This window comes from Mesoplodon mirus (assembly GCF_964341445.2).
Source record: "Mesoplodon mirus genome assembly, chromosome: 19".
NCBI lineage: Eukaryota > Metazoa > Chordata > Mammalia > Artiodactyla > Ziphiidae > Mesoplodon > Mesoplodon mirus.
Genome location: NC_138995.1, coordinates 25,929,078 through 25,941,840, shown reverse-complemented (window position 1 = coordinate 25,941,840; position 12,763 = coordinate 25,929,078). Strand labels below are relative to the sequence as shown.

General features: G+C 37.8%; 1 long non-coding RNA gene across 1 annotated transcript in view; it reads left to right on the top strand.

Annotated features, from left to right (window-relative positions):
- LOC309795675 overlaps positions 1–12,763 on the top strand; it is a 796,478-nt gene that overhangs the window by 155,160 nt on the left and 628,555 nt on the right. The window lies entirely within an intron of this gene.

Genomic DNA, 12,763 nt, shown 5'->3' with positions numbered 1-12,763 from the left:
GTTTTGCCATCTCCACTGAGCTCAGTTTTCCTAGAAGTAAACATTTACATGTATAACAAACAACCACCTGATGCAAACATGCCACACCTTTCTTTCAAAAGCACTGAAAATGCACAGCTTCTATCAGTTCAAGACGACAGGTTTAGTTTTTAGTCTCACATCTTTCATCCACCGCTTGTTTGCTGGAGGCTGCTGGCTGGCTGTCAGCAGTGACAGCCCCATCTGTCATCAGTGTATGGTGTGCCCAGGCACTGCCTGTCACGGCGACTTGCAAGATATGCCTTCTAGTTGCCTGGGAGGTGGAAGCTCTGCTAAGGCACTTAAGAGTCCTGGTGTTCTCTGCCACGCTGTGTAAGGTACAGTTAAATCCACCCTAATCAGAGAGTGGCATCTCCTTGATATACTTGGAAATCATTGGATGGACAAACATGGCTCCACAGAGTGGGATGGCTGGGGAAAATCCTGGACTCTGTCTTAGAATAATCAGAATTGTGATTATAAATACTCCTGAGCTAAGAGTGTCCTTTTAACTCTGGTGGTTGGAGGATATTTGTTCTCTACAAAGAGCCCCTCAGGTTTTATTTTTCACAGCAGAAAAATATTAGATAGGTAACAATTACTGTTAGGGCTAAAAAGTATTTTAGTTGTAAATGAAATCTTATTAAGAAGATACCTATGCTCACAATCCTAGAATAGTAAACTGTTCTTCACAATAGCCATTACTATTACTCTCCTGTTGCCACTGATGCAGCTACTATTTCTACTAGTATTAAAAGGTAAGCATCACCAAAGAGTAGCTTGTTTATACGGTGCACACTGTTCCAAGTGCTTTACATACAGGATTCTAGTCTATTACTATTCTGTAGTGCAGGTTTTATTATCACTTTCTTTGGGTGGGGGAAGCTGTGCCCATGTCATTCAGCTGTTTACTAGCTAATCAAGAAGTTGAACCCAGGTCTTCATGACTCCACAGACTGCTCTGCCTGTTTGGCATCTAACTATATTTAACTATTACCTTGTCTGGCATCTTCTAGTGAGCTGTGGTAATGTGTCCAAGGTTACAGGACAGAAATTCCAGAATCTAGGTTTTCCTGGCTACAGATACATCCTGACCCTCATTTTATTCCAGACAAGTAATGGTGAAGTGTTACATCTATATCATCAGCAGTGCCTTTTCAAGCTCTGGTGCTTAAAAAAAAAAAAAAAAAAAAAAGTCCTAATTTTGGTGAGGGCACTTTGCATACTGTACTTGTGGAAGGCTAAAACTCTGAGAGAGAACGTGGGATGTGTCTGTGGAAATACTATACATTCTTTTCTATCTTCCCCTCTCCTCTAGAGTTTTTCCTAATATTAGTTCCTCTGCTTTCCGAGCAGGAACAGTAATCCATTCATTTCTTGATGAGTTCGTTACACATTGTATGTGTCTCTTTTAGCATTTCTCATATGGGTCTGGAATGATTTGTTCACCTGTTTGTGTTTCCTGTTAGACGAAAGCAACGTGAGGGTGAGAAGTATATTATGTTTGTGTTGACATCTCAGGTTTCTCAGATAACAGGCACTTAAGGTATCCATAATAATTTAAAGATGGCTGACTTGTTAACTCACATCGAATTGCCACTGGTTGCAAAGGCTTTTGTCTCTTTCCCTGGAAAGGGAGAAAAAGAGGTAAGAGGTGACATACCGTGGCCTAAGGGTCAGAGTGGCACACAGGGAGTCATGATGGTAATAGGTAGGTGTTATCATGCATTTTTAAATGCCCAGTCAAGTTTATATGAAGGGCAAACTAACATTAAGTAGAATAGGTAATGCTGTTTAGAAATAGGTTATTCAACTGCAGACATCTCTCCTGAATATAAGAGCATCATACTGATTCACATGGCCCAGAGTACAGAATACTTGGTAGCGTTAAATCTTTAATGTTTTCTGGGAAACAAAGAGTGTGTTCAGTGAATGTTCTTTTATGTGTAGAATATGATCAGTGTTATTCACCAGGTTACCCTTAAAATGTTACAGAAAGACGTGGGGCTTCTGAGGGTGAAAAATTACATCCAGAATTTTCCTTTGATTTGCTTAAGACACTTTGCTGGGAAGCGTGCGGAATGAGGAATGAAGTGAAAAAAAAAAAGGACACTAACTAAAATAAGAAGCAACTTGAATACCTTCACTGTTGAACATCATGAGGTATTTTACTAAGCACCTTAAATGGAAAATATTTTTTAAAAGGAAAAGGATGACAGGAATTATTGAGCTGAACTGGGGAAGGTGTTTTAGGTAAATCCTCAACGGTACTGTAGAAAGAAGCATTATCAACTCTTGGAATCATAACGTGGTATCCATACGTATTCAGGGCAAATTTTTCCTCACATGTCAGCATATTACACTGCAAGTTCATATCTTATTTTCTGTCTGTTCTTATATCTAGGTCTCTTTAGGAAGTGTCGATTTTCAACCATAATCCCCCCTATCACTGGGTCACACACTGAGTATTTAGGGTGCTAAGAAATCAAAACCCAGAAGTTTTCCGTTCTGAGGCACCTGCCTTATACACGTCCTGAATATGTGTGGGATTTGTGTAACAGAAAGAAAAACTGAATGTGGGACTCTAGCCACTGCTTGGCATGGAGGAGGAAATGATTGTAAACAGGAAGGACTATCATCAGTGTGTCTGTGGATATGCAAGGGGGGCTGTCCAGAACATTTCCTTTCTTGGGGAAGAAAAATATAAAGCCAACCAACAAAACTGTATCAGAATAAAGGAGGAGATGACATAATAGTAAACATCTTTTGCATCATTATAATATGCTAAGTGTGTGACAGAGTACGGCATAGTCCTCACAACCACATAGTGAAAAATATTACTTTCATAAATGAGCCAGGTAAGCTTTTTTTTGTTTTTGTTTTTGTTTTTGTTTTTAATGGGCAGAGAAAGAGTATGGACACACCAGACTGCAAAAATCACAAAGTCTGGCCATACCACATTTTGCTGAAGATACATAGTTACAGAAAGTCTGATATTTACTGGTGTGAATGTGCGTCTGTAAAACAGCTGTCCCACTCACTAGCAGTGTGACCTTAGACTGGTGACCATTTCTCTGAACTTTTCTTTATTAGAAGGAGAATAATAATGCTTTTGTAGAATTGACTCTGCCAAGCATTTAGCTTAAAATTAAGGTGAATAAATGACAGTGGTGGTGGTGATGGTGATGGTGATGATGATAATGATGCCTAACATATCTAGGAAAGAGGGGAAGGGGACAAAATCGATTTTCCTTTTCCCTTTATAAATGCTGCCATCAGCAAAACGCACACTAAGAGAGGCTTGTGTGTGGGTTAGGGACTCTGAAAAGGCAAAAGGGGTTGCGGCCAACTGAAAACAATCCCAGCTTGGTGTGGGAAGTACAGAAAAGGCACAGGAGATGAGCTAGGAAGATGTCCCTTAGCCATGGCCATTAGGTGACTTACATTTAAACCTCTGCTAATCTGACATTGAGAGAAAGAGCTTATCAGTTTTACATGTTCAGTACTGGCAGTGTGAATTCTGCATTAGGTTGTGTCCATTAAACTTCATAACTGTGAGCTAAGGTATGAAATGTTGGGGACAAAAGAGTATAATCTGATTATAGTCCTGTGTGCCCTTTGTTGCCAGCGGATGTGGTAAAAGTAGCAAACTGGGAGAAAAAAGGATAGTTTTTTGAAGAGACTGGAGACTTTTGATTGGAGCTGAGTGGGACTGGTATCTGTAGGTGGTTCTGCACAGGCCCAGTGGGCAAAAAATATGTGGAAATTACAATATGAGGGTGGGTTTCAGGTTAGTCCAAGGGGTAGAAACACCTATTAATGATAATGATGATAATAAAAGCATTTAGAGGTTGCACAGGCCACTAAATGTGAGCTACCCTTTCTTTAGAAGTATACATAAGAAACTAGGTAACCACTGGAAAAAATGTTTTTTAGAAGGGAAGACCTGCCATGAGTACAATACTGAGCTGTATTACTCTAAGATTACTTTCAGCCTAAAGATTTAAGAGCTTTGATTGAGTGAGCTCTTTATTTTACATGGTTGTATTTTCTTTTATTTTTTTTTAAAGATTTATTTATTATTTATTTTTGACTGCATCAGGTCTTAGTTGTAGCGTGCGGGCTTCTCTCTAGTTGTGGCATGCAGGTTTTCTCTTCTCTAGTTGTGGCGCAGGCTCCGGAGTGCGTGGGCTCTCTACTTTGCAGCACTTGGACTCTAGTTGAGGTGCACAAGCTCTGTAGTTGTGCCATGTGGGCTTAGTTGCCCTGTGACATGTGGGATCTTAGTTCCCTGACCAGGGATCGAGCCTGCGTCCCCTGCAATATAAGGCGGATTCTTTACCACTGGACCACCAGGGAAGGTGTTTGTATTTTCATTGTATTAACACCTCAGATAGATAGACTCTGATAACTGCTGGCAAAACACAGTGTTGGGCAGAATGGCAACTATTACCATTTTTTATATATATATATTATATATATACTTTTTTTTTTTTTACTAAGTATAGAAACTTAACTCCATCATTTTTTCTTAAAGGAAATGGTAAATTCTCATCCCAATATGTATCTTGTGTTTTTCAAATATCTGTATTATTCTTTCCCTACCTTAGTCTAATTAATTGCTGCTGGATATTACAAACAGGTCAGGTATACCCTTCAAGTATTGTATGCATAATACAGCTTTAGGTGATTTTTTTTTAAATCCAGAGTAACAGAGGACCATTGCTTGACAGATAGCGCTGAATTCTGTATGTTTATGCAAGTCTGAGAGCTGGAAAATCATGGTACAGAATAGGAAATTCTGAACCATCTAAATTTTCCCAGTCATTAGTGATAACATTTTTCATTCAGCAATGTTTTTTGAGTTCCTACCCAGTGGTAGGAATGTAGTGGGGGAAAAAATCTTCATGATTGCCAAGAGGAGAGTGAACTGAAGGTACAATCTCACTGTCACCCAAGAGTGGGGAATTAGAATCCTCTAATGCTGTCTACAGGATGTATGAGAATGGGAGTATTTATAGTCTATAGTGACAGGAGTATTTTATAATAAAAGTATTTCATTGGGGCCCCATCTTTGACATGGGACTAGAGCATCCCATGAGTTATATGTGTCCAAACACTGGGCAGCACACGAATCTACATTTGCCCCATCTCTGCCTTTTTGACTGTGTCTGTTACTAGTCTTCTGGTGACTCACTGTCTTTGGGAAAATGAGGCAGTTCAGAAATGAACTCATTAGCCCTCTTCTGCATCTAATAAGAGCTTTGATAACTACCAACTTCAATCTGTAGTTCCCAGTAGAATAATTCTCATTTTTCTAACCTGTCATCAATAACATTAATGTCACAGTGAAAAACAATTTTCTTTCCAAATCATCTTTCAGGTAGCTGAAAGTAAGAATTAGGCCACTTATTTGTCTGATTTTCCTAACCAGAGATAATAAGCTCGTAAGGAAAGTAAAATTTGGTAGTTACACATATCAAATGTCTAGCATGTTCTCTGGAAAGGTAAATTTATGTTGTTACGCAAACATGCAATAGGCAGAATTTCTCAATTACTGTGTAATGAATATGCTGAGAACAAAGAAGAAGAATCTGAAATTGTAATTATGATATCTTAATATATGACATTCGGGTATCTTTAATTGAGCCTCTCAACAAGCTTAAAATCCTCTGCTGTCCCCAGCCCAACATGTATTATGTGACAGGTATTTCACAATTATGTCTGTTTCATAGGAATTCTGCATTTGACTGTTATGGCCATGCCTTCAGTGAATTATTACCAATTATTCAGCTATTGCAAGGTAAAATTCATGACCACCAATAAATCATATATAGTTAATACTGGTAACATATAAAATGTAGTTTTTAGCATTGAGAGAAATTTATCAAATGATGGCATAGGATGATCAAATCCTTACCTGATTTAAAAAGTTTTATTGAAGTCCAGGTGCTAAGTTGGGAGCACTCTCTGCAAACAGAAACATTTTGGGTAATAAAAATTAAATTTTAAGCCTATGAATGATGATACATACATAAACAGTGTGGATTTCTTAAGCCTTTCAGCAATTATAAATCAAAGCACATTAGATGTTTAGGCTTTGAGATTCAGCTCAGCTTCAAGTTGGGCTTTGTGGTTGATTATCCTTTTCTAAACTGTTCAAAGACATCATCAATCAGAGTTGAGAGTCCTAGAATGAGTATTTAAGTCAGCACATGAATAGATCAGAGTCCAGCTATGAGAAGAAATATATATTTTGATTTATTTGATTAGAGTTGTTTGCTGAAGGCATTACAGATTGCAGCACTGTTCTCTTGCATTAGCACGATGAGATCATTGTGCAGAAGTGGTGCTAATGCCCATATTTAATGGAGAATGTTTGCAATGATAGATGGAGACCAAAACGTGAATTCTGCAAATCAATATGTTTCTGGCCATCTTGAAGTACTGCCCACATTTGCTACAGGCAGAATCTGCTCTCAGCCAAGGTAAATATATTAACAAGAACATCCTGAGAATTAAATTACAAATGTCTATTATAGATTTTCGATGTCTCACCATCATGATTTTGTGAATAGTTATTTCCATGGCCTTGGACCATTATGGATTACAGGTTGTTTTTCTCCCAGTAAGGCAACCAGCTATGAAATGGAAGGTAGTGACTGTGAGCACATTTTTCTTTTCTCCTTTCTCTGCTTTCTAAGTTGTTCCCGATGTCTTAATGCAAGCATGTCTCATTATGGTTAATATCAGTGGATGTCATTTTATCAACTACTAATGCTAGGGCTGAGTCTAAAATCTAGAAAAACATGGAACAAGTATTTTGATCATCCTGTGTAGTCTTATAAAGTTTATAGGCCTTTTGGAAAGTCTTCATCTGGTTCCCAGGGTCAATAGATCCTTTACATCTATTAAATTCTATTAAATTATGTTGCCCGAAGATGCAGGATATAATGCAAGGAGTATCATTGATTTTAGAATAAATAAATAATAGTCTAAAATTTAAACCAGTGCTAATCATAATACTGCAACTGATAATATTTGGATTCTTACCATATGACATGCCAGGCTGAAATACTTACTTGCCATGGATTATCTCACTTAATTCGCATATCTGGACAATAATATAAGGTAGGCTTTAAAAATTGGAAAACTGAGGTTAAGGGAGGTGACCTACCTCTCCCAAGGTAGCATGCCTGGTAAGAGTCAGTATTATGATTCAGCTGAAACACCCACCTTCAGGAATTGTGTTCATAACTTCCCTTGTGCACAGGCCAGCTGTCTGAGGGTCTCTGTAGAGGCATCAGAGTCTGCAGAAATGTCGTATGATGTTTCATCAAGCATGTCTGGTCTTGCCCAAAGCACCTGGGACCAATCAGGCAGCATGGTGCCTGGTTGTATGGGTAAGATTTGCAGTGGGGAAGAAAAAAGGGATAAAAACGTTCTTTTACTTCCATATTAATTAGACTACCAGGGATTCTGATACGTAGTGCACATGTATGGTATTCAAACTAGAAATGTTTAAAATTATTCAAAAATCTTATAAAAATTGTGAAGAATATTTTTTCACTTCTTTCTAAGGGCCATTTGTTCTCACATTCTGGTATGTTAATTCACTAGAGTTGTTGGCATAAACAAAGGCAATTGATGTTATAGGCTAGTTTTAACACTATCTCATTCATAAGAATATTAAATTATTTTAGGCAAAGGGGTTGTATCAAACTGAATAGAAATAAAGGAAAGTGGTAATTAGACTATGCTAAAATATAACCTCCAAGGATATAAAATATGCAAGAGCTCATCCATGAAAAATTAGACTGCAAGAGGTTACACCATGTATTGGCTTATTTTGTAGGATATCAAATTACCTCTCATGAATAAATATGACTAATAATGGTAACTATAATTTAATGCTATAATATTAAAAATACTTTTTGATTCAAAAAACTGGTTATATATTTGATCTTTTTTCATTATCAAATCCTAACTATACAAGTAATTAAATTGATATTTTTTTGACTTAAACAAATTTTGAGAGTTTTTACTTTAAACTCTGTTAACAAACGATTTTAATAACTGCTAGATACATGAATACTGAAATTTAAATTTCAAATGAGAAATAACATAAACTATTGTACCTCATGACAATCATTTCCAGTGGCCTGCAAATGGGGGTCTTCCTTATGCACCAGACATTTTGCTAGGTGCTGAGGTTATAATGGCGAATATGAAGAGAGAAAAATAATTGCAAATAACTAGTAATATTAAAAAATCTTACTACCTAATAAGCAAAATCATTGGTTATGATACCTTGTCACATTGACATGAATAACCCCAAGAGGGAAGCAAGCTACAGTAAATATAAAACTCTGTAAATTGGGCAGAAATGGCTATAATGGGAAAGTGCTGCCTGTTTGATTCAGTGTCTTATAACCTGGGTGTCAGTTTGGTTTGGAATTCTCTTTTCAGGTTTTGCTTAACCTCTTTCCTATCTTACTTTTGCCCCAGGAACATCTGCTGTGGCATTTTAATTGTAATATTGTTTACAGAAAACTCTTGGTAGGTAAAAGAATCTTTGAAAAGTTTCCAAGTAAAGACCATGTGCCAAGTGCTGCTTGGACTCAGGGATGAAAAGATAAAAATACTAGCACTCTGCCTTTCCTTAACTTATTGAGGTCTATTGGGGAAATACTCATAAAAGCAAATAATTCAAATGCAGCATGGCATCAACCCCAGTGTTTACAGAGCAAAAGAAGAACCAAGAAGGAGAATGAACAAGAATCAGTCAGGGTAAGTTTGGAATTTTGTCAGAGAAAGGAAAGCATTTAAACTGATAATTAAAGGTTGCACAGGCTCTTGATAAGAAGTCAAGTCTGACTAAGCCATCATAGGAGAAGGCAGACAGCACGGGAAAAGTGAAGGGGGTACAGGGCAGCATGAAGTTTGGGGGAAATACAATGTTTGTAGTATTTTGGGAGCATGAAGCTTCATGTCTGTTGGACTCAGCAGTGGAGAAAACTGAGTCTAGAGAATTACACAGAATCTTATCTCTATTCGTATGGAGAATGCTGTAAAAATCCAACTTTAGGACCCTGACCACTGTTCAAACTTGCATTTATAATTGCCAAGTGGGCACAACTACCCCACTTATCCACAGCACGATGTAAGACTTTCTCCCAAGTCTCCTTCTCACATGTTGGGAACATTTCTATAAAACTGACATGCAGGGCCTCCCTGGTGGCGCAGTGGTTGAGAGTCCCCCTGCCGATGCAGGGGACACAGGTTCGTGCCCCAGTCCGGGAAGATCCCACATGCCGTGGAGTGGCTGGGCCCGTGAGCCATGGCCGCTGAGCCTGTGAGTCCGGAGCCTGTGCTCCGCAACGCGAGAGGCTGCAACAGTGAGAGGCGCGCGTACCGCAAAAAAAAAAAACAAAAAACAAAACCTGACATGCAATTCTTAGCCACTCAGGTTTAATTTAAAGTCTCAGAATCATGTGAAGGCTATACCTCCCCAAGCCTATATATACCCAAAGATCTATATTGACTGATATCCTAAGACTTCCTGATGCCAAATACTGCAAATATAAATACGATTGGACCAATCTGACTCTTCTTCCATCATGCTCAGCACTTTCTTTCCCATAGTCCTTTAACTATGCTGTTCTTTATGTCTGGAACATTTTCCCTGCCCATCACATTCCCCAATCCAAAGCTGAATTCAAAGACCTCATGTAATTTTTTTTTAAACAAATTTTCCAAGTTGATATCCCTCTCCCCTGAACACTTACTGTACTTTATATGGGCTGCTTTTCGTGATTTCCTGTGTTCTGCTAGCGCTATATTTCAGGAAGAGAAATATGCACTTACAATTATAAGGTTTTGAAGAGAGATACTGAGAATCATCCATCCATCTTATTTGAACAGCTCCTATCTTTTGTTAAATTAAAACCAAAAAGGACATGAATCCAAATTACTAAATGTTAACTTTTAAAATATGTATATCAGGACTTCCCTGGTGGTGCAGTGGCTAAGAATCCGCCTGCCAGTGCAGGGGACACGGGTTCGAGCCCTGGTCTGGGAAGATCCCACATGCCGTGGAGCAACTAAGCGCATACATCACAACTACTGAGCCTGTGCTCTAGAGCCCACAAGCCACAACTACTGAGCCCGCGAGCCACAATTACTGAAGCCTACACTCCTAGAGCCCATGCTCCGCAACAAGAGAAGCCACCGCGATGAGAAGCTCGCGCGCTGCAACTAGAGAAAGCCCGCACTCAGCAAAGAAGACACAGCGTAGCCAAAAATAAAATAAATAAAATAAATAAATTTATAAAAACAAACAAAAAATCTATACTTATAAAAGCAAGGCCAGTTGTCTAAGAGTTGTCAGGATGCTCAAAAGTTATATTGATCTATTATAATGATCCTAGCTACCCGGACTGACACGGGATTAAACTTTCTTTTTGACTTCTGACATCTAGAACAGTGGGGAATAGTACCACATTCTTAGTTACTTTCTTTTATTTATAGACTCTACTAAAGTATGTCTTGACTTTGAAACCTCTTAATATTCCTCTCTTATGTTCATTAACTCTACAAATTTCTGTAACCCAATCTAATATCATCCATAACTCAACGCCCTGTGGAGTGAGGGAACCTTGGAAAAATTGTCTTGCCTTAAGAAATGATAAATAATAGCAAAATATTAACCACAGAATCAGATAGAACATGGATATCATCTGGTATCTCCCTACTTCATGATATCTAGATAATATAGCTTCTAATTTTTTTCAAACTCTTACAGTGCTACCATAAGTAGACAGGTAAACTCATTCTTAAGACTTCTTTACCATATTATGATCTCTAGATCTTCCAATTCTTGGTCTGAAGTTAGGGTATATAATTTAAAATGAAAATAATATATTTTGTGCTTATGCATTATAGTAATAGAATCCACAATTGTCTATGTAATCTAACTTGTTGAACCCTAGCAAAAGGGCTTCCTCTCTTAGGTTTTCTGCATCTTCCTTCGGAGATCAGAATGTAGGCTCAAAGAGCACAATCTAGGAAGAGATAAACAACAGGAATTATTCTCTTCTGGACTAGCTATTGGTTGGTCAACAAAATTGCTATTTTAGCCTCAAAGATCGAACTATGTCTTGACTACACGGTTTTCGGTATTCGGGAAGGATTGTGGGAAGAAGGCACTTTAATATGCCAAATTGTTAACTATAATGGTCACATTTCCTCTTGCCCACATTTAAGGAGCTTTGTAATCTCCTCACAATAAAGTGTTACTTTGTCTCCAACCATCCTGAGATATTAGTCATGTTTGTACTGATTTTCTGCAGAGAAATGGAGTTCTAGTAAGGAAAACTAACTTGCCCTAGGTTACCCAGAAATTTAACTGTAGATCTGAGATTCAAACTGAAAGTTCTATCCACCATACCACCCCACCTCAGAATCAGTGTGATGAAATAAGCTGTGTACTAGCTTATCTTATTGTCTAGATTTATTTATTTTTTTAAACAGATTATTTATTTTGTTGAAGTATAGTTGACTCTAGATTTATTCTTAATGGTTCTTTTCCTCATGTATATGCAGGGCACTATCTCTAAATACTACTAGCTAGAGGGTCCATATACTTTATCCCATCAATACAGTTTTTTAGGTTCTTTCCTAAAGAGCTCTCAAATCTATCCACTTATCTCTGTTCAAGTATAGCTGTCATCTTACTCCAGGATACCGTGATTTTCATCTAGGCCAGTGCAGTAGCTTCCTTATTGGTTTTATCACAGCCCCTTGGACCATCTCCAGCCTTTTCATGTTACCCTGCCTGCTCTCATCCACATCTAAAAAAACAAACAGACAACAACAAAAAACAAAACAACCAAGAAAAAAAAAAAAAAAAAAAAACAACCTTCAGTGGATTTCCCATGGCTCTTAAAAAAAAAAAATCCTTAACCCGCAGAGCCACAACAAGACTGGTTCTGTCTACCTCTCAAGCTTAATCTCACATCCCTTTGTCCCTCACACTTTGTACTTTTGCTACATATGACTTCATATTCACTCTGAATCAGCTGCTCAGGCTCTGAAATTTGTCTGTCTGGGTGTGAATCCCAGTTCTGTCACTTATCTGGTGTGGGGATTGTCATCTTGGATAATTCTTTAACTTCTTTGTCCTTCAATTTTATTATTATGAATTGGGGGCTAATGATATACTAATTATTCCATAGGGTTGTTGTGAGAACTAAATGAAATAATATAGAAAAAAATGCTTAGTGCAAAAGATACAGCACTTGAGTTTGCTTTATTTAACTAATTTTCATACCCTAATGGGGTTGAGATTTTAAGTTAAATGATACCAGGTACTGTATCTAATATTGACTACCTTGTATCATAGATGGCTAGAATAGTACTGGACCTTGTATCTCGATAAATGTATGTAAAATGAGTGAATAAACAACTGGATGTAAGTTTCACAGCAAAGCTGATAGGGTTGTCTGTGACCCTTTTTCTGCCAAGTAAATACATCTTATATTTTGGAGGCCCAACGTAAAGATTACTGCCTCTTTGAAACCATTTTGTAGGAGTATTGGAGAATTCCTACTGAGAACTCCACCTACATCATGCAAAGTTCTATAGTTACCTCTGTAACGCTTAACATGGTAAATATTTTTATAAATATTTCTTTTGAAAGCAGAGTATTAACACTAAAAGACAAATTAGAGAAGGTGACTTCCCT